At 45.1% G+C, this 19,386-nt stretch overlaps 1 pseudogene; it reads right to left on the bottom strand.

The window, feature by feature from the left end:
* Window positions 1–18,466: 18,466 nt before the first annotated feature.
* On the bottom strand, window positions 18,467–19,023 carry LOC129473179 (small ribosomal subunit protein eS25-like; annotated as a pseudogene).
* Window positions 19,024–19,386: the final 363 nt, after the last annotated feature.

Below are 19,386 nucleotides of genomic sequence, written 5' to 3'. Positions count from 1 at the left end.
CGATCTCCCGACCTCGTGATCCGCCCGCCTCAGCCTCCCAAAGTGCTGGGATTACAAGCGTGAGCCACCGCGCCCGGCATATGCTCATGTTTAAACCAACCACTGGCGAGTTATATGAGGTGGCCACCATTGACTAGGACCGGGAGCTTGGAAAGTGGATGAGGCAGGCTCTCCTACACATGTGGCTGCACAGGGGAGATGAAATAGCTAAACAAAATCAAGGCTGTATTAGGAAGCAGAAAAGGAGACTGTTATGGTCTAAATGTTTGTGTCCCTCCAAAATTTATATTTTAAAACCTGATCCCCAATGCAATAGTATTCAGACGTGGGGCCTTTAGGAAATGATTAGGTCATAACGGCTTTGCCCTCATGAATGGGAGTTAGTGCCCCTATTAAGGAGAGTCGAGAGAGTGTTTGCCCCTTTCATCATGTGAGGACAGAGCAAGAAGTAGCTGTCAGCAGACACCAGATCTGCTGGCACCTTGATCTTGGGTTTCCCAACTTCCTGAACTGTAAACAATAAATTTCTATTGTTTACAAATTACCCAGTCTTAGGTATTTTGTTCTAGCAGCACAAATGGAGTAAGACAGAGAGGTAACGGATGTTGGATTAGTTACCAAAAGCGTCTCCTGTGATCACTTTCTTTCCACCTACAGTAATGGTTCTTCTAAATTTAAAAAAAAAAAAAAAACATTCTTTTTTTTTTTTTGAGATGGAATCTGACTCTGTCACCCAGGCTGGAGTGCAGTGGTGTGATCTTGGCTCACTGCAACCTCCACCTCCTGGGTTCAAGTGATTCTCCTGCCTCAGCCTCCCGAGTAGCTGGGACTATAGGCGCCCGACACCACGCCTATCTAATTTTTGTATTTTCAGTAGAGATGTGGTTTCACCATATTGGCCAGGCTGGTCTCGAACTTCTGACCTCATGATCCACCTGCCTCAGCCTCCCAAAGTGCTGGGATTACAGGCGTGAGCCCCTGCGTCCGACCAAAAAAAAAGATTCTTAAATGGGTGTGGACTTTTTTATTTTCATAATAATGTTCTTTTGTGGGTAGTTATTTTATAGCTATAAAACAAAAACTGATTTAAAAATTAAGGACAAAGTTGCAAAACCAATGAAAGTTAAGTTGTTAAAATTAGAGTTATGGACAAGTGGCATTGTTTTACTGAAACCAATAGCCACTCCCAACGTAAATAAGTTGCTATAGCAGCTGCTGTATCATTGTGTCTCATGAGCATCCAGCATCCTTTCCACTGTCCCTTCATTCATGCTTCTGTGCGTTTTCTTGAAACTGCAGTGCCACTTAGTTTTCCTGGGCATGAACTCAGCCTACACGTGTCCCTTTCTCTTTGGCCAGTGAAAATGACTGTAGTTATTAGTTGACATTCACAGAATACGTTTTAATTATTGCTATTATTATTGTTGTTTTGAGACAAAGTCATACTCTATCACCCAGGCTGGAGTCAGTGGCACGATCACAGCTCACAGTAGCCTCAAGCTCCAAGGCTCAAGTGATCCTCCTGCCTCAGCCTACAAAGTAGGTGGGACTACAGGTACACATCACCATGCCCAGTTAATTTTTTAAAAAATATTTTTGAGAGATGAGGTCTCACTGTGTTGCCTAGGCTGATCTCAAACTCCTGGGCTTAAATGATCCTCCTACCTCAGCCTCCCAAAGTGTTGGGATTACAGGTATGAGCCACTGTGCCTGGCCCATAGCAGCATTTATAATAGCAAAAAAACTAGATATCACCCAAATGTTAACTGACTAAATAAATTGTGGTGTATTTATATAGTAGAATACTATACAAAGATGAGAATTAATGAACCACAGATATACTCCAAAATACGGGTTCATTTTAGAAGCATAATGTTTGCCAAAAAGTGAGTCACAAAGAGCGATGTACAATATACCCCTTTTCTAGAACTCAAAGCAGACACGTTGCCACCCTAGGGCCTTGGCATTGGTCATTTCCTGTACCTGGAACATTCGTCTCCCACACTTCTGCAAAGCTTATTCGTTTACCTCTCTCAGATCTTTGCTAAAATGGTACCACTGACCCTTCTGTGTAAAATCACAATCCTAGTGTTCGCAATCCCTCTCACTTCCCTCTACTTTCTCTATTTTCCACAGCACACAATAGCACCATCATCTTCTAACAGCATCTGCTGTATTTATCTTGTGGATGGTTTACTGACGGTCTTCCCAGGTAGAAACACAAGTTCTAGGAGAGTAAGGCTCTTTGTTTTATTCAGGTATATCTTAAGTCACTAGAACCCTGCTTACACAAAACAGGCACTCAATACATATTTGATTGAGTATATATATATATATATATATATATAACCGTGCTTACACAAAACAGGCACTCAATACATATTTGATTGAGTATATATATATATATATATATATATATATAACCATGCTTACACAAAACAGGCACTCAATACATATTTTATATATATATATATATATATATATTTTTTTTTTTTTTTTTTTTTTTTTTTTTTTTTGACAGAGTCTCACTCTGTCACCCAGGCTGGAGTGCAGTGGTGTGATTTTGGCTTACTGCAACCTCCACCTTCAGTGTTCAGGCGATTCTCCTGCCTCAACCTCCTGAGTAGCTGGGATTACAGGCGCCCACCACCACACCCGGCTAATTTTTGTATTTTTAATAGAGACAGGGTTTCACCATTTTGGCCAGGCTGGTCTCGAAGTCCTGACCTCAAGTGATCCACCTGCCTCGGCCTCCCAAAGTGCTGGAATTACAGGTGTGAGCCACCGTGCCTGGCCTCAATACATATTTTTACCCTCTTCCTGCCTGCCACTTCTACCTCACTGCCTCAGCTTAGTGTCTTATTAAGACTACAAATGGTTGTTATACCACATGTGTTCAGGAGCAGTTGACATGATGTAACTTTTGCCTGGTGGCCTACAGAAGTTTACCCATCCATTTATTCATTCACCTGAACCACACTTGTGTGAATGAAGCAGACAAATAGGTGATGAGGACATAAAGAAGTTGCTCGTGGCATGGGATCTGGCCAGTCCCTTACACATGAGAAGCTGTCACTGAGGGCCCTTCTGAATGAGATCATCATAGATGATGTCTACACAACCACACATTAACTTTCATCACTACGTAAATCAAAGCCATCATTCATGTTACATCGCTAAGGCTGCCTCTTGCTGAAAATGTGACCACTTGAGCATCAATAAGAATACAGATAGCAATGGAACAAAACACATTCCTACGTTTAAATCCATTCCTTCATACCGATACTCAAAACCAAGGGCAATATCTACTACAACAAATTGAGACGGGATTGTTTCCTTGACCTTGACACGCTTCGTAGGCGGGAACTGGAGTGACGCATTTCGCTCAGCCCGCTGCTGGCCACTCCTCGCGAGAGGGAGTGTGTGAGCAGGTGAGTGCTGGAACTGGAGGGAACAAATGCTGGAAACAGCTGGTCGCTCCTCTCTGATGGGAGCAGACTCTTCACAGGCCCCACAGCGGCATCCAAGCCCTTGCCTCTTGGCACCCAGGTTTTTGTTTGGTGTCCAGGAAGAATTAGGTCACAGGAACAGATTGAAGGGTAGTGTATGCAGAGGATTTTATTGGTCGATGGATGTGGCTCTCAGCGGAATGGGGAATTGGAAAGGGGATGGTGTGGGAAGAAGGTGGTCTTTCCCTGAAGCTGCACCGTCTGATGTTAGCTGCCTCTATCTGTAGTCTCTGATGCTCAGCCGCTTGTATCCCCGATGTTCAGCAGCTTGCATCCCCGACCCCTTGCATCAGCCGCTTGTGTTGCTCTGCCAGCCGAAGTCTTTTTATGGGCACAGGATAGGGGCGTGGCAGGCCAAAAAGGCAACATTTGGGTGGAAAACGGGGTCAGCTGTTTTCACTTAGGGCTGCGGCTCCAGGCCCAAGGGTGGGGTTTAGCCAGGAGCCCAACCATTCTGTATCAAAATCACTGGTTGCAGGAGACTAGGAAACCAACTTGTTTTAAAAACTGGTCAGTAAGGGAAAAGAATCCAGCAGGTATCTGGCTTTACATAAACTGCACCTTACATCATCAAATAGTTGATGAGGGTAAGTTTCTCTTTATAGAAGTATTCCAGCAAACAAAATAAAGGAAAAAATGATTTAAAAATTAGAAAATCAACATTTTGCCACCTCCGATGAAATAACCTATGGTAATGATGGGCAACAACCAAGCATAAGGGTCCTGCAGCTGAGGTACACACACCTTCTGTGAAGTATTCTTGACAAAGACATTGAACCGGAGATCTAACTACCAGAAACACGGAGGACAGAGACACATGTTCAAAGATACCACATCAATGCAATGAGCAAATTTCAGGTTCTACACGGCAAAAATTGTATTTCTTTAACAAATATATTTTTCAGATCCTGGGGTCCAGGTCCAGCCCATGCTGCGGTACGAGGGAGTGGGTGGATGAGCAGAAAGAACACTTGGGGGGCTCTAGGCAGGTGAATATGGTTTTATTCAGCGGCCGCTTTCATTAACAGCTTTTTCACACCAGCTCTTTCATAAGCAGCTTCTTTCACACTGTCCGCTCTTATCTCAGCTGTTTGCTCCAGCTCTGCGGCTCCCGCCACCCCCACATCTGCAGCTGCACGGCAGACTGCCTTGCCTTCGGGGTCAGCAGCTTCACTCCTTCTCTCTCTGGGCACCAGCGCGAGCCGTGCTGTGGCTCCCCTGTGTCCATCTGCAGGATGGACAGCTCTGGTTCTCTCTCTGGGCACCAGTGTGCTCGCCACGTTAAGCCATGTTGAGGCAAAGCTGAGCCCTAAGAGCCAAGAGCCTCTGTACAGTGTCACCAGGACAGTTATACCTTTTACAGGCAATAGTGGCTCAGAGCCAAGTATGAACTTACACAAAGAGGTTATATAACAAGTGGAGGTGTGGCTGGCATGCTTAACTCACTGATTCATGCAGGCCTGGGTGTCTGCCTCGGCCTATTCTTTGACCAAAGCACATCCATGTACCTCACAACATTCCAAACAGGTGGCGAGGAAGAGAAACAGTAGAGATTGGAAGAGACTTCAGAGACACAAGAACCATCTCAGTGATTTTACCTGCTCTGGTGAAGTCCTGATTGTGCCAATTGAAACAAACTGTTAAAAAACTTTATAAGATAATCAGCAAAACTGGAAAATTCAATAACTCACTGATAACACTGTGTCATTATTATTCATTATTTTAGGTACAATATTGATAGTAAGGTTATTTTGTAAAGAGTTTTACTGTTTTAGAGAGGCATACTGAAATATTTATGGACAAAATGATGCGATGTCTGGGATTTCCTTCAAAACAATCCAGGTGGGGGACAGTACAGGTGAAAAAAGATTGGGTATGAGGTGACAACTGTTAAACTGGATAATGAATACAGGAGGATTATACTACACTATTTCCCCTCTCAATATTTATAAAAACTTAATGAAATTTTCCATAATGAAGTTTATCTTCTAAGAATTTTTATCTCTAGGCTAATTAGCGAATATGTTCCACTCAGTGCAAACCTGCACCAGTGGTTTGCGTAAGACGAGCCAACTTGTCTGGGTTCTGCTTCCAATTCTGGGTCAAAGATTCACTGGCAAACGTCCACAAAATAAGCAAAAGTCAATGCAACACTTTGTTAAGCATGAAGGATGCATGAGAAATAATTTTTACCGTGAGAATCTCACCATCAGTTTGCAGGCAAGAGACGACAGGAATGCGTACATGTCAGTGGTGACATCATCCATACAACGTTGGCTAGTGATTTTACATAATACCAAGTGGGGCCACCTTTGTCACTCAGGGTGACACACAACCCTCTTACCATATCCAAGTTTCAAGAAGCTCTGCTGATCAAATGGGCCATCTCCCCGCTCACTATCCCTCTCTCTATCTAGTTAATTCTAATAGCAGGTTTGTATTAGCTTAAATTATATTGCGGATTGACCAGAAAATTCTGACTTCCATTGCAACATTGAAATAAGCATCTTATTCCGATGGTTTGCACCAATAGTTACTCCGTTGCCCTCTGTGTCTTCTTCAGGGATGAGCGCAAATGAAACAGACATGGACACCTCCCAGGAAGGACTTGAGGACAGTAGGAGGCACTCTCTCCAGCCATGGTTCTGACAGCACCAGGCAGGCTGGGAAGGGCACCTCTGCTGAACAACAGTGTGCTCAAGGCCGCACAATTCATTCTTGCAAGTCCCACATCCACTTCACCTTGTTTTAAGGGATGATGGTATAAATAAGAGCTACAGTGGCAGCCACAGAAGGAAAGCAGGGTGGAAAGGCATTCTGGATGGTTCTCTAAAGTAAAAATAAATAAGAACTCTGTGTCCTTGAATAAATCCTCTCTTCTCTCATGCGCCCTGCGCTTCCAGGGGCTGGGCAATTCGTGCTTGGAAAGACGCTCAGACCGGACGCGAAGTGTCTGGCCCCCACTGCTGCCGTTTTTGGAGAAAGCCAGTGAACAGGGGGCAACACCCACACTGGGGCTTGGATCTCTGGTGGAACCTGATTCTGAGGATTTGATAACTGTTTCCTCTCATCCTCATTTGTTTCCTTTCTTTCTTTTTTTTTTTTTTTTTTTTTTTTGAGATGGAGTCTTGCTCTGTCGCCCAGGCTGGAGTGCAGTGGCACAATCTCAGCTCACTGCAAGCTCTGCCTCCTGGGTTCACGCCGTTCTCCTGCCTCAGCCTCCTGAGTAGCTGGGACTACAGGCACCCGCCACCAAGCCTGGCTAATTTTTTGTATTTTTAGTAGAGACGGGGTTTCACCATGTTAGCCAGGATGGTCTCGATCTCCTGACCTCGTGATCCACCCACCTCGGCCTCCCAAAGTGCTGGGATTACAGGCGTGAGCCACCGCGCCTGGCCTTGTTCCCCTTCTTAGAACATACCTTGCAAAGGTTCAGGGCACTTGCAACGGCTCTGAAGTGAGCATTTGAAAGACGAGATGCCTCACATTCCCAGAAACGGTCGCTGGTCTCCCACCAAATGCACTGACCCTGGCGATGGTCGCTCTCATGTTGACCTGAACCTAGGAGTGGAGGGAAAAGTGGAGGAAAAACTTGTTCCTTGTCATAGTAAGACACGTCTATGGAGAGAGGGGGCTTCAGCCCTGCCCTGGCCTCGGTAACAGGACGGTGCTCATGCCTCCTTTCTCCAAGCTGTGGCATGAGCCCGCTCATCCTCAGCGAAAGCTGCAGCCGCCTCCTGCCCCGAGGCCCTACAGGTGGGTCTCAGCTCAGGGCAGGGCTGCGGGAGGCAACAGGGAGTCTCCCTTGTGGTATCCTCTCAGCCAGGGGTGAAACCCAAGGAAATCTTAAGGCCAGAGCTGCAATTAATTATATGCTTATGCATATTAATTATTCATGCTTATTCCTTAGATTCCTGAGTTCAGTTATTCTTGATCCGTTCAACAGACTTTAACTGAGTAGTTGCTGAGGACCAAGCACTGTGCTAGGTGTTATTTGCTCACAGCTGATTTATTTCTAAAGCTGACTTCAAGGCTGCCTTGGCACTGTGGGAAGATCTCCACTTCTTTCCGTTCTGTTTTTTCCACTTTTTCTTAATATAGGAGGTCATATACGGCACAGGGGCTATCGGTATAGCTCTGCTTTCGAAAATCAGCTCCCTGCTCAACTGGGCTAGGATTGAAGGGTTTTGCCCATTTAAAATGTTCCTTTACTTCCATCTTCAGGCAGCAGAACACAGCCCTCCCTCTGTCCTTGGCAATTAGCCTGCAGCAGAATTGCGACCCTCTCCCCAGCCACCACCACTTCCCCCAGGAAGCAGCTGATGGCTCTGGGTCCATTGTATCTTCTAGACAGGGAACTGCTGCCAGCCTGCAAAATCAGCCCGAGAATACAAAAAGCCAGTTCAGAGATGCTGCTATTGAAACTCAGTTTCCGTTTCTGTCATTTCCTAACTTTTCTGAGCAGGTAGTACAAGGCCTTCGTTTTCTCCTCCGTGCTATACCAGTGCCTACAACATTTCTTGCTTGCATCATTCATTTGATACCTAGCACAATACAGTTCCATTTTGTTCTGGATATGTTCTGATTCCCAAACTAGATTTTCAAGGAGTGAGCTGGTGGCAGGGCTGGTGCAGAGTGGAAGGGGTGGTGAGAATTTAACTTCCGCAGGCATAGTTTTACTTGGCATAGAGAATTCTTTTTTAGCCAAACCCTTAAGGATCATCTTGTTTTGATAAACCTTATTTTTGTTTTAGAAACAAAAACATAGCTCGTGCGGCAAAGCCAAGAGTAAGACTATTAAAACAAAATTGTCCCATTTAATACATTTCCTCAAAGTGCCTGAGAGTGAAAGACTAAAAGACCCTAGACCAAGGCCAGGTGCAGTGGCTCACGCCTGTAATCCCAGCACTTTGGGAGGCTGAGGCAGGCGGATCACGAGGTCAGGAGATCAAGACCATCCTGGCTAACACAGTGAAACCCTGTCTTTACTAAAAATACAAAAAATTAGCCGGGCGTGGTGGCACACGCCTGTAGTCCCAGCTAATCAGGAGGCTGAGGCAGGAGAATCGCTTGAACCCGGCAGGCGGAGATTGCAGTGAGCCGAGATCACGCCACTGCACTCCAGCCTGGGAGACAGAGCGAGACTCCGTCTCAACAACAACAACAACAATAACAACAACAACAACAAAACCCAGACGAAACAAACAAACAAAATGACAGGCAAGGTTCCACTTGGGAAAGAGCCACTGGGAAGTTCCTGCCGGCAAGGAGAGCAGAGGGCGTTTAACAACCAGGGATTTGATTGCAAGGATATGTGACATTCATCTTTAGGAGGTTTTGGAGTGCAGTAATGTAGCCACCTCCATCTCTCCCATGTGTGCCCCAATTTCTCACACCTTGAGGTGGGAGGTATCCCCCCTGAAGGAGACACAAATTCAGGAAGATAATGCAGTGAGGCGATCAGTAATCTGGGGCAAGGATTCCGAAACAAGAAGCTAGAGGTGACTGGGAGGAATCTTAACGCGCCCCTCTCCTCCCTGGAAATTCAGGAGGGAGCCTGGCTTTCCCAGTATTTGTGAAATGGGGGTTTGGGAGCTTTATTTACATTTCAAAGGTCTTAGTGATCCCAGGCCCAGGACCTCATGCAGCAAAATGTGCCCTGAATTAACTTTGATTACTACAAAGATGCTGGTTTTAAATGGGGCAAAAATAAAATGAAGAACCTGCATAAAAATCTGTCTCTTTGCAGCCTAGAGTGTGCCTGGTAAATGAGATCTTTTTTCATTTGGTACCATAAATAACACATTCAGGAAGATTCCATCAACTGAGTCCTGTGGAAATATTGGCGTCAGAATTAGCAACACTGAATTCATTGTGTGGTGGTGCTAATACCCACCCAGCCGATTTTATTAATCACACCTCACAAAGGGCTCCCTATTTGCCAAGAGGTTGATAGAAAGATGCAGGCCTCAGGAACTACGCCATGGTTTGCTATTTGTTTTTCTTTTCCACATAATTACTTTTCGAAGCAATCAAAATTATCTGTAATTTTTCATTATAAAAATAACATATTCACAAAATGTGGCAAAAGCAACTGTGAACTTTTCAATCTGTTTCTTTGCAGTTTTTCATTGTTTATCATTTTTAAATTAAAAAATGTTTCAGAAATTGTTTGTAAGACAGAATCTTGCTATGTTGCCCAGGCTGGTCTTTAAGCAACCCTTCTGCCTTGACCCCCCAAAGTGCTGGAATTACAGGGGTGAGCCACCACATCTGACCTCATTGTTTAATTTTCTAAAAATTATGAAACCATTCAAACATACAGAAAACAGCACAACAGACACCTATATACTCACCACTAAAATAAAAAATATGCTTGCATTTTACCGTATAACAACAGTGCTCTCTCTCCCTTTCAAATAACCCAAACATGACAAATACAGGAGAAGCCCCCACCCCGGGGTCACCTCCTCCCACATGAACCCACATTTAGAGGCAACCATTGTGCTGAATTCAGTGAGCCACAGTCCTGGCTCTGATTGTGTATTTTTACTGCATTATTACCTGAATCCGTAAATATCTACGGTTGTTTTGAGTGTTTTTGAAAGGTACATAAGTGATAACTTCCTACTGTATCTGTTTGCTCTTCATTTTTCCTTTCAACATCACTAATTCTCTCATTTTAACTGCTGCGTTGACTGAATAAACTAGTTTATTCATTCCTCTCCTGAAGGAGGGCCAGGTCGTGGCTACTCTGTTGCTATTACAAACGTTTTGCACAGACCTTTTCCTGGGACTCCTTGTGTAGACATGAATGACTGGATCCTGGAGTATGCACGCTTCAACCTTGGTGGAAATGGACAGGCTTCTCTCTTAAGTGCTCTTATCATGTATCTTCCCACCTTTCTGAGTTCCATTTCCCCTTGAAAGAAGGCAGTCAGTAATTTGGAAAAAAAATTACAGAACAACAAGCTGGATGTGGCTGGGAGAAATCTGAAAAAAAAAAAAAAAAAAAAAAAAAAAAAAAAAAAAACTAAAAAAAACCAGCCACCTCCTCCCTGGAAATATAGGGAAGGAGGGAAGGATGCTGTTTCTCCCAGCAATTGTGAAATGGGGCTTTGAGGAGCTTTATTTACATGCAAAGGGCAGCAGCTACCCAGATGGCCCGTTGAGGCGGCCGACCGGACGTGCCCTCCTGCAGGCCTGGGGCCTCATCCTCACCAGCCCTCGGCAACAGCAGCCGTTCATTTTTCCAATTGAGGGGAGGGTCAGTGTCTATTTGTGTGTTTATTGGCCCTTCAGCTTCTTCTCTTCTTCGGCTTCCTTTTCTTCACAACACATCACTCCCCATGGGACTGTTTGTCCCACGTTGATTATTGCATGGGCAGCGGCCAACAACGAGTCCTGCTCCTGGTAGGACGGCCACCCTGCTGGCACACCAGCGGGACACCTGTGTTTCAGTTGTCTCTGTCTGGACAGTGTGCCCGTGCCAATTCCCACCAGCACGAACTGTCCCCAGATGGAAAAGAGTCCTGGGGAGGCCGGACTCAGCTAAGATAAAGGAAAGCAAAGATAGAGGGAAGCTGTCTCCTGTCGGGGGACCCTGTGCCAGTTTGTCAAGACTCAGCCAAGGTCTTGTCTGGGTGAACGAGGTCCGAGCTGACTTTGAAGTTGAGAAGATGCAGGGGCGTTATAAATGAACACCTCTTGGGGTCAAGGGGGGCGAAAAGTAGGACTGTGGACAGGAAGGGCCCCAGAGGTAGGCCAGGAGGCAGGGGGGGCCACCTGAGACGTGCTCCAGGGAGGTTTCCATGAAGCGGCCTTGGTCTGGCCCCAGGTCAAGGTCCACGCTGGGAGGCGGGGCAGGCTCTTGATTTTCACTGTTAGCGTTCCCTGTTCTTTGTCAGCCAACATACCCATCAGAGCATGCTCTGTGGTCCACATTCTTTCGGGAGTTTTCTTCTCCTCCCTCCCCCATGTGCCACCATGGAGGCCAGCAGGTTTCTCAGTGACTTTCTGCATGGCAGACTTTTTTCTTGTTTCCTGCACACAAAGAATGACTTCAGCATTTCAGCTGAAGGGTCTCCTACTAGACTGCATCTTCAGCATTTTTTAAATTTCTTAGTGTTACATAAAAAAAATGCTTATAAAATAACTGGGTGCATCTTCAAATCTGTAATACAGTAATCTTATTCACAAATTTAAAAAAAGTGAAGGAATTAGTTCAGAGCCTGTGGACAGAGGTGAGCAAAGGAAAAGCACCAGAGGCTTTTATAAATGCTTCTTGGTTCATGCATCGGTTGACTGCGTCTGACCTTATACCCTGCAGATTTGGATTCTCAATTGATCTGCTTTACACTTGAGGACTAAGATTTGATTTTTTTTTTTTTTATCTTGCCCAAATTCCTATCTAAGGGGTCTGGGGAGTCATACTCTACAAACCATAAATTCTCATCAGATGGGTTTTATTTGACCCTGTATATAGTGTCTTACTTTCCAGTCTGACTCTGGCATAGCAAGGAAGAAAATCAAAATGTTTTACCCTCAAATACATTTCCTTGCCATACCTTGAAATTGTCCTACAAAGTCTCTTGTGGGAAAAATCCACAATCTATAGAGAATCTCCTTCCCCCTTTGTTTTCCTTCCTTTCTTTCCAGACCCAGGAGATAACCAACTAAGAGCCAGGCACCCTTTTAGGTCTTATAAGAAACATTTTACCACCTGCTCTCCCTCTGAAGTCGGCTGAGAGATTCCTCTGAACAGTAAAACTCAGTCTCAACCGTCCTTTATCTTAACCTGAACATTCCTTTCAATTAATTCCAATAAACTCTACCAATTGCCAACCAGAAAATGTTTAAATTTACCCACAGTCTAGAAGCCCCCCCACTTTGAATTCTCCCACCTTTTCTAAACCAAACCAATGTATTTCTTAAATGTATTTGATTGATGTCTCATCCCTTCCTAAAATATATAAAACCAAGCTGTACCTCAACCAGCTTGGGCACGTGTCCTCAGGACTCCTGAGGGCTGTGTCACAGGCCACGGTCACTCATATTTGGCTCAGAATAAATCTCTTCAAATATGTTAGAGTTTAACTCTTTTCGTCAACACACTTTATCTCGGTCTCAGGTGAGCAGTGTTTCAGTGAGGCGTCACTACACAGCTTGGTATACAAACTCACTTAAGCAATTACTGATGTTTAACCTGACATAATTTTTATCATTATATGAAGTAGTAGAAAAGAGAGCAGAAGCTGGATTGCCCTGGGAGCACATTTCAGAGTGGCGTGGGGAGCTAAGAGGGTCCTAGTTCACCTTCTACCTTTAGGTCAGCTCAACTCCAAAGGCCAAAGTCCCGAAGACCCTCTCATTCACACTCGATTTGAAAATTCCTTTCCAAAGTAATTTTCTTTCACTTGCTGTTCTTTGAGTGCAAACTACGGATTTGAATACAACCCCACATGTCAGCGTTCTCACGCTCAGAAACGTGCAGGAACCTCACAGACATGCCGTTGCATGAGTTCAAGCGAAGTTCACAAATAAGCAAAATCAATGTCCAGTACTAGAGGGTAGGGTGAGCACCCTCGTGGGAGCACAGTGACTAGAAGTGGACTAAAAGGGCATGTCTGGGCCGCTGGCGGCGTTCTGGTTCCTAGTCCGGGTGCTTGCCACCCTCATGTGTTCACTTTCTGAAAATTCTTTGGGCTGACCCCTCGGGATGTGTGCGCTTTTCTCTATAAATGTTGTGCTCAATTAAAAGCCTTATTTCAAAAAAAATACAGTGAATCAAAAGCACCTTGAAAACCTAACCAAAGTTTTTGAAGATCATTCCCAAAGAGATTCATCGAGGGAGGGAGTGAGGAAAAGAGATGAATGAATGCAAATGATGACGCTGCTGAAGCTGCTGGTAGTCAGATGGCTGGGGAGGGGAACAGCACAGGCTCTCCAGGGCACGCAGTCCCAACTCAGCCTTCTCATTTTCCAACAGTGCTCATGCTTCTGTCATCTGCAGCTTCCTTCCACGGTGGCATCCTTAATGCCCTTCTATGGTGCCCCTTTAGCAAATGCTCAAAGGGAATGTTGAAAATCAGGTCAGCTGTTTCCAAAGACACCCGGTGGCTTTTTTCCTGGCCTCCGAGCTCTGCTTAGCTGCAAGAAGAGACGCTAAGGGGCTGCACCAGCCCCACAGACATAAGGATTGCTTGGGACAGCCCAAGGCTTACACTCTCCACTAGGGCTGTGAATCTCTCACTGGGCTGCTGCTGGGGCAGCTCCAAGTGACTCAGGAAGACACTCTTGGGCTGCCCAAAGCATTTTAGGGGGCCTACCCAGCCTACAACAGGTGCAGCTGCCGGGCGACCCAGCCTGGGAGTCCTCAGGGCCAGGACCTATGTTGCCTCCAGGCACAAGGAGACATTTGAGACTGCCAGGGTAACTAACTGAAGCTCAGCTGAAGGAAGCTGACAGCATTGCCAGCCAGAGTCTTTATGGACCCATCGGTCACCATCTCTTGGATTGGTTTGCCATGTATACAGGCTTGTGTGCAAACACACACCTATTCACCTGGTTCCCACGGGGATTTAATGTAAAGTTCTGTGAATTCTTTCTCCCACTTACAAAGCAGCCTGTGTGCAGAAGAGTGGACCTGGAGATCTGATGATTTACACTGGGACCAGCCCAGGGGAGGGAAAGCAGATCCAGGGACCCAGCTGCCCCTGAAAGAAAGGCTGTGTTTGCAGTGCTCGGGGAACATATATGCATCTTTGTTTTGGGGACAAGGAAGGGAAGGTGACTTGCAAGGAGCCCTGTTGCCTAAGGCTTAGGGAGAACACTGAGATTCGTTTTCCTGTTTCCAAGGAAAGAAAAAATCCATCAAGCAAATGATTCAAGGTTCACCTCCCACACGCTCTCTGGATAAATTGCAGAATGGTGGTTTATATGCAGTATTGGGCCTCACTCCTGAGCCACACTGAGCTACTTATTAAGCACCCCTACTTCAGTGGGATCAAACAGTCCTGTGAATAACAACCTCATAGCCAGTTACTGACATCAACTCCATCCACAGGCTTTGGGAAATTACTTCCAGTCACATCAGCGTATTTCTTTTTAATATCTCAGAAAAAGGTGTGAAATTGCTCATTCCCAGCTCCTATTACATTGACCAGTAATAGAAAGATATTGCTTTGCTCTGCATGTGGCAAAATGTGGTCGCCTCTGGCCCTGCCCAGCCAGCTCTGTGCTCCCGAGCACCAATCCTGAGTGCAGAGCCCGTCTCTAGCCTGTGAAGGCTGCCTTTTGTTTGGAGCCTGTAGCTGTTTGAGAGAATGACCAGGGGGCACTTGCTTTGAGTCGTGGGATTTTTCTCCTTTGTTTGAAGGAAGGGTCCTACTGTTTTCTCTGAGGACTGCTGCTGCCTTGGAGATAGGCTTCTTGCTTCTTAACAGCTAAGCAGTTGGAGAAAAACCAACGATTTCTTCCTTTCACAGCAGTGTGTCTTCTCTGGGAAATTCAAAGCATAACTCTTGCCAACAGTCCTGGATACCTGGCGCCCTGCACCCCCCTCTGTGGTTGTGCAGACACTGAATCCTCCCTGAAGCACAACAATCCTGCCCTAACTCGCTTCCACCGACCACCACAGGTGGCCAACTACTTTAAAAGTCCATAGCTCAACCATTTTTGCAAAAACTACAGCTGTTTGGAATTTCCGTGTTTAACCCACATGAATCTGATATGTCTTCTCCAGACAAGGGAACTCTTTCCTCCTTCAGTGTGTGTGTGATAGGAGTGACCTGAGACATTGGGTCAGAAGCCCTAGGTCCCAGCTCTGGCCCCACTGTGAACAAGCTGATTTCTCTGAACCATTGTCTCCATATATGTAAAACGTGCATCCCCAAAAATGCCTAATTCCGAGAGGGCAATGAATAAAAAATATATTTGAAAAGTACGGGAGAATGCACCTTATAAATTCTAAACCAAAGTATGATATTACCAAACCGTGAAACTCGGCCAGAAAGATGTAACCTGTTCTTATGATGAATTTAACAAATGGATTGCTGTGATGTTTACGGACCCGTTAATATGGTTTCCACAAATAATGAATAGCCAGCAGAAATTGATATAGAAAGGATTCAAAATTATTGATTGGCTGTGCAGGGAGCCAGGGAAAGAAAGTGGCAGAATTCTTCTTGATTTATAAAGAAAAACTGAGGGAAGAAGAAAAGATGGGTGAGCTTAAGACAAACATAGGAACCTAACAGAAAGAATATGCACAACTTGGACTGGAACAAATAGCTGGAAAATGAGTGACAGGAAGCAAGCTCACCGGCTACATTCTTATCTGGGTCACAATGGAAAGGATATGTCTTCTGCATCTTCACTCTCCCTCTCTGTCTCTGACTCCTGTTGTCCACTAGGAAAACAAGTGCTTGAAGGCAAGAACTTTCCCAACACTGGAGCCCAGTGCCCAAATCCATGGCTGGCAGGAGCTGGACTTCAGTGGCCAGTGGCTGAAAGACCTGCAGGCCACTCTCGAGAAAGGGCATGAAGTGGCCTCAGACACCTCCAGTATCTCCTGTTCATGGAGGTCCCTGCTCTCCCAATGGCTCAGAAGCTTCAGTCTAAGTTTAACCAGTAGACATAAGAGGAATGTCCTGGAAGCCATTGAGCACTGTCCACAATGTCGCAGAATGAGCAGATCTGTCTGCTAGTAGAAAGAAATGCCCTCAGAGTTTGCTGACCTGAACCCAGATACCAAGTCAACCCAGGTCTTATCCCATCAAGTTGACATCCACCCTACACAGATCAATGTTTGCAAGAATCCTCTCGTCTGCCCTCACTCTCTCTTCTTCCTTCCTCCACATTACTTGCAGTCTTTTCTAGCCATCAGTTCTCCTGGAGGGTCCTGGCTCCACCTGGAGATCTACAGCAAAGTCCTAGAGGTCCTGCTGAATTTGCTGTTCCCTTTCTCTCCTTGTGGCAGAGCAGCGGCAGGAGAGCTAGGGATGTTCTCCCGCTATGCTGATGCTACTCACAGCAAAACTCCTTCTTCGGCGCTGTGCTAACAAGTTTCTGTCTCAACTCCCTCTTTCTGCACACTCCTCTCCCTGCTAGGTGCAAGGAGGGGGAAAGAAGACAGTCTCTCCCTATGCACTTGAAACATTCCCTGTGATGTGTCACCAGACTTTATCGCCTTTCAGGCACTAGTGAGTCACTTTTTGAGGCAGGGCCCCCGCTCTAATGTCCACAGAATCCCGAAGCAGAGATGTTGCCAAATTCACCTCCCCTGGTGGCTCACTGCCAAGGAGAAACAGGAGCTGTCTTTTTTTAGAGGTCTTTAAAAATAGTGTAGGAGGCCAGGGGTACATTAAGTGACCTCTGGAGGTCCAGTCTGGGCTCAGGAAGTTCTGACAAATTCAAAAATGTAGGTTTTAAGAGACTTGGGGGGCTTTACACAACGAGGCCCTTTTTAGCATTTGCTGCTGCAGGCTGATGGGCTGAATTAATCACTGTTCCTCTAATCAACCAAGGAAAATGGCCTTTCCTTCAAAAACAGCTGTCAGCAATGACTATAAATTGGTTCATTTTATGCAGAAAGATGCCCTGTGATAGGCTGTCAGCTAAATGAATGCTGACTTCGATGTGACTTGAAACAGAATGTTGGAAGTGGCAATATATGAATGGAACAAAACAGGACAATGAAGCAGCATCTCCACAGTCACACCGAGGCATCGTGAAGGATATACAAGGAGTATATTTTGAGACTGACAAGCAAAAATCATAATCTTAACAATGTTGCCTAATGTTTAGTGAGCACTTATTATGTCCTAGGCTCTACACTAAGTATGTCATTTGTCTTATTCCACCTACCATTAAAATATGTCCGAGCAGGAGTGTTTCTATTGAGACCTGCCAGAACATTGTCAAAATCATAGGCCCGAAGAGCCTAGCTTGAGAGCAGGCTGTACTCTAGGAGAGGGGCCGAGAAATGCACAAATCAGAGAGACAAACACAAATCAGAGTGGCAAAAGCCACCTTGGTCTGAAGCTGGACTTTGGAGAAAAGGCTCTCCGCTTGCTATAATAGGTCTTTAGACAATTTCAGACCCTCTAGGTCTCTGGCAGAGCTTAGAGGCTAAAATTTTGTTCAAAAATAAACAAAAGCAGTTTGCCTTAAGTAGGCAAATGGAAAGGGAGATTTTTTACTTGCAAATAAGGAAATGATATTTAGTAATTTCCTAAGCATCTGTCTGTCCTATGTTTTGCTTTCGGGACCTATAACATTCCTCAGTGCTTGCCAATCTCTAGTTTGGAAGCCAAAAGACATGACCTCATAGGCAGTGAGTCAGCAGATGAGAGTGGGTGGGAGGCCAAGGCAGTAAGAAAAGGTGGAAAGGGCTGGACAGACTCCAAATCCAAGCTCTGTCACTGACGAGCTTCAGGACTTCGGAAAAATTACATTAACTCCTTTAGCCTACCTCCTAATCTGTAAAACAGACATAACGAGTGCTACCTTGCCGAGCCGCTGTGTCCATGAGATAATAAATATACATCAAGATTAACTCATGGTAACTATTATTTAAAAGGACCACTGGATCCAACTCCAAGATTTACTATAAAGCTACGGTAATGAAGGCAGTGTGGTATTGGTGAAAGAACGGAGAAAAAGACCAACGGAATAAAATAGAAAACCTGGAAATAGACTTACATAAATATAGTCAGCTGATCTTCAATAAAGGAACGAAGACATTTCAGTGGAACAAAGATCATCTTTTCAACGAATAGAGCTGGAACAACTTGTCCACAAAAGAGTCGAACTCTGTAAATATTTGAGGAGATTTATTCTGAGCCAAATATGAGTGACTGATGGCCCACGGCATAGCCCTCAGGAGATCCTGAGAACACGTGCCCTTGGTGGGATCAGGGTACAGCTTAGTTTTATACATTTTATTTTGTTTTGATTTAATAAAGTTTTATTTTTCCAAACGTACAGTTGGTTGGACCTGTCCGTGCATCTTCAGCAGCTGGGCCATCCCCGCCCTTAGGGTTTCTGGTGTAAATTACTTGAGCTCTGTGCTTTGAAATAGTGTGATAAGTCCTTTGCTAAGGAGCTCCTGAAGGGCTGCTCTGGCCAGGGAACCTCGAGTCTTTAGTCTCTTAGAGACCACAGCTGGAGCTCTAAGTTTATAGTCGGGAACTTCCTTACAGAGTTTGTCACAAGTAGCTTAGTCAAACAAGACTAAGTTATTGAGCCTGTCCCAAACTTTGCCTTTGGATCACTTCTTCATTTTGGCCTTGCCCCAGGATTTGTTCACTGGGTCTTTGTCTTTCTTGCCCAACTTTTTGGCGTCTTTCTTCTTGTTGTTGTCCTTGGGTGCCCTTGTGAAGCTCAGAGAGCAGCGGAGAACCGATTTTATACATTTTATGAGACAAGAGACGTCAATCAAATACATATAACACGTACATTGATTCAGTCCAGAAAGACAGGACAACGGGAAGCTGAAGGGCTTCCAGGTCATAGGTAGATTCAAAGATTTTCTGATTGGCAATTGGTTGAAAGAGTCAAGTTATTGTCTGAAGACTTAGGAATGTCTGGGTTAAGATAAGCGGTTGTGGAAGCCAAGGTTTTATCACACAGATGAAGCCTCCAGATAGCAGGCTTCAGAGAGAATAGATTGTGTTTCTCATCAGACTTAAAGAATCTGTTCTATTAGTAATTTCAAAAGGGAGGAGGATGTAATGAGGCATGTCTGACCTCCGCTTCCCATCATGACTTGAACTCGCTTTTCAGGTTACCTTTCGAATGCCCTTGCTCAGACGAGGGGTCCATTCGGATGGTTTGGGGGCTTAGAATTTTGTTTTCGGTTTATAAACTGGATGTT

The sequence above is a fragment of the Symphalangus syndactylus genome, chromosome 23 (genome assembly GCF_028878055.3).
Source record: "Symphalangus syndactylus isolate Jambi chromosome 23, NHGRI_mSymSyn1-v2.1_pri, whole genome shotgun sequence".
NCBI classification, from domain to species: Eukaryota; Metazoa; Chordata; class Mammalia; order Primates; family Hylobatidae; genus Symphalangus; species Symphalangus syndactylus.
This window is presented reverse-complemented; position numbering and strand designations above follow the sequence as displayed.